We start from the raw sequence: 3,896 nt of genomic DNA on the forward strand, positions 1-3,896 counted from the left end.
TTTAAAAAGAAACATTTAAATATATTTACGTTAAAAAATAAATAGGAACAACTCAAGTATTTAAAAAATAAGGCTTATTTAACAGCCTTGCTCAGCGCAGAACTTAAGGGGCATAAAATATTAAGTGGCAAAGCTTGTTACAAAAGGAGTAAATGTAGTTGGCTTGATCGTTTAGTATACTGTCACAATTAGCTTTCGCATTACAAATTCAAGGATTTTTAATAGAAATGTGCATTTAACGAAAAAGTAAGGTATTTAATTATTAATAAACCAACCACGTTGTTTATGGAAAATATGTTTTCTGTCCTTCTCAAAAAAGAGCCCACATGACATTGAGTAGGATCTATTTTTGCAAAGATGGAAAATTCAGTCTGATTTAGGGGACACATCCACGACCATCGGGAACCGAGCAACGGAAAGACTGCGTTCCCAGCTGGGGTGAGGCCAGACTCCTTTCACTTTGTCCTGGGATCTGGCCGAGCGGGTGGGTGGAGGGGTCGGCTGAAGAATTTGGAGGAGGGGAGACGTGCCCGGACCTGGGACGCGGGGAAATTCACCCCGCCCCGGAGACCCAGGCCACACTGCACGCCCAGACCCGGCCGAGCGAGGCGGGAGGACGCCCCCAGGCCCGCGCCGCCAAAGCGCCCGGGCAGAGCCAAGCGACAGGACGCCCCCAGGCTCGGCGGAGCGAGGCGAAGGACGCCCCCACACCCGCCTCAGCGAAGCCAGAGGACGCGGCCCGACGCAGGACTGCGGAGGACGCCCCCAGACGCGGCGGTGCGAGACCGGAGGCGGCGCCCGGGAGCCGTGGCGGCGGGGAGAGCTCGGCCGGCCAGCTGGGCTCCACTCGCCCCGCCGCCGCCCGGGACTGGGAGGGAGCGGGCGGAGCGCGCGTTCCCAGGAGAGCCGCTGGAGAGCGCGGCCTCGGCTGGTTCCCTACATTGTGCTCGCTTTTTGACGACTCTGTTCCTTTTTTCCGCGTATGAGGAAATCATTGATATTGTGAAATAATATTGACCAGATACATGCTCAATATATGTAATTCAGTAAAAAGATATTCCTATAATAGTATGCCCGTATGTGCCCAATTTAGTTCAAAACAAAAATCAACAAGATGCTCAAATAAGGTTGAAGCAGGGTCATCTCTGGGAAATGCATGATTTCTTTGATAACCATTTTCTTATTTTGCATGGTGTGTATTTTCATATATTATGTATTTTTGATATTTGCTTTTTCCCTTTCCCTGAAATAAACTGTTTTGGTCACAGATAGCTTCTTTTATAGTATTGGTGTGCTCCCTGTTCAAGTCTCTTATTTATGTGTCGAGGAAAATAATCCATAACCAATCTATAAATGAAAATTTGGATGAGTTTATTCTGAGCTTAAATCTGAGGACCATGGCCCAGGGCCTTTCTTCCCGAAGGAAGAAAGGGCACCGAAGAAGTGGGGTGCACAGAGTGGTTATATACCCCCAGAGAGGATGTTTCACATAGGATTGAAGTGTCCCTTTTACAATAGTCGCAAGACTGCTCTGTCAGCACAGTGATTGATGGAAATAGCAGGTACGTCTTCTGTCTCAGTGAACACAGCAGGGTGGCCGGTCCGTTGTCTCCAGCTGAGTGGTCACAGGTGAGCACTGCAATCAGTTCCTAGACTAAGGAAAGATGCTTAATCTTTAAGGAAATGCCAATGTTGGGAGGGGGAGGGAAGTTGCACCTTTATCTCAAGGGCCTTTGTTCTGGCCATGGGAAATGTATACACAATGCCTGCTCAACGGCCACAGTCAGGCTCTTTTGGAAAAAACAAAGTCAAGCCAAATTAGGTTTATACCAAATGGCTTCCTCATATACTCCAATATATCCTATTGCTTGCCATTTTTATTTGTCATATGCTTCACAGCCTTATTCCCAAGAGATACTTGTACCTTGACTTCTCTGGGCAGCTTTGAGTTTAAAAGGTACTTTAATGGAGACAGAATCCCCATTCTTTTTTTGTATTACAAAAATTCGAAAAAGATAGAAAAGTAGAAAATGGTAAAATAAGCATCCATATGATGAGGATTTTGGGCTGGTTAATTTTAAAACTGCAGATGAGAAGCAGGCTCCGAGGAGCAGGATTTGCTTGCCCTTTGTTGGGAAACATTTACATTTGTAAGGGAAACCTCCATCTGTAAAGATGCCTCCTGTCTGTGCCAGGAAGAAGGGAGAGGACCTTATCTCTAGAAACTCTTAATCAATGCCAAAGGCAAGAACTTAAGTTGTTTACTGTCTGGCAACCTCATGTAACTGATCCCCCCCCCACTCCCCCCCCCCTCCACCCCCGGACAAAATCCTCCTTTGTCTTTGGCTGAGGATAATATTTAAGCTGTGGCTTCTGCCATTTACTCAATCTGCTTTGATTTTTATCTAAAAGTTGTGGGGCCACCCAATGGCCAGACCCTACCGGGCACTGATACCATTTTAACTTTTTTACATATCCTTTCCTTTGTCTTGTAAAGAGATAACTCACATACCTATGCCTTAAATTTAGCCTTACTCTCCACCCAACTTTGCAGCAGCAACATGCCGGCACCAGCTCTGCCTACCCATGGGTCCTGTCCCCATGCTAGCAGCAGCAGCAGCTCAGCTTGCCCATGGGTCCTGTCCCCATGCCTGCAGCTCTGCCTGCCCATGGGTCCTGTCCCCATGCTAGCAGCAGCAGCAGCTCTGATGCCCACGGGTCCTGTCCCCATGCTATTCCACACTATTCTCTAAATAAAAGAGAACTACTGCCAGATCTTGAGAGTCCAAGAAATCTTTCTTTCTACTCCTCGGCTCACCGACCCCGCATCACATATATAGCCAGCCATGCCCTCAATAGGAAACTTTAACCTTTTGCCATGTTTGCTTTGTTAGTTTATGCTGAAACTTTGTAAAGTGAATTAAGATAATTTCAGTGCTAAATGTGTCACTATGTATGCCTTTGACAAATAAAAATGGCAAGCAATAGGATATATTGGAGTATATGAGGAAGCCATTTAGTATAAACCTAATTCGGCCTGACTTTGTTTTTTCCAAAAGGGCCTGACTGTGGCTGTTGAGCACGCATTGTATATCTGCTTAGACATTTCCTATGGCCAGAACAAAGGCCCTTGAGATAAAGGTGCAACTTCCTCCTACACTGGCATTTCCTTAGGGATAAGCATCTTTCCTTAGGCTAGGAACTGATTGCTGCACTCACCTTTGACCACCCAGCTCACCTGTGGCCACTCAGCTGGAGACAACAGACTGCCACCCTGCTGCGTTCACTGAGACAGAAGACCTACCTGCTGTTTCCATCAATCGCTGTGCCGACAGAGCAGTCTCGTGACTATTGTAAAACGGACATTTCAATCCTATGTGAAACATCCTCTCTGGGGGGTATATAACCACTCTGTGCACCCCACTTCTTTGGTGCCCTTTCTCCCTTCATGAAGAAAGGCTGCAGGCTATAATCCTCAGATTTAAGCTCAGAATAAACTCACCCAAATTTTCATTTATAGATTGGTTATGGATTATTTCCGTCGACACTTTTATATAAATCATACATTTTTCGGTGAAATTCCTCTTAACAATTGAGTGACTGTAATGTTTATTAATATTTCTAATTGCCAGTCCACATTCAAATTTCCAAAATTGTTCCCAACGTCTTTCACGTTGTTTCTTCCATGGAGATTTGAGGGAGAACCACACATTGCGTTCGGCAGTTAAGTTCGCGTTTAGCCCAGAACCTGGGCAGGAGAGACTACGCAGGACACCCGCTGACCGTCTAACAAAGAAGAAACAATGGCTTCTCAAGGCGCAGAGGTTTGTGGGAAATGTAGTCTTGAATCCGGTTGGCTCACGGTGCAGCCGTCTGGGAAGGCTCCGGGTTACATC

This window comes from Equus asinus, chromosome 23, assembly GCF_041296235.1.
Source record: "Equus asinus isolate D_3611 breed Donkey chromosome 23, EquAss-T2T_v2, whole genome shotgun sequence".
Classification (NCBI taxonomy): Eukaryota; Metazoa; Chordata; class Mammalia; order Perissodactyla; family Equidae; genus Equus; species Equus asinus.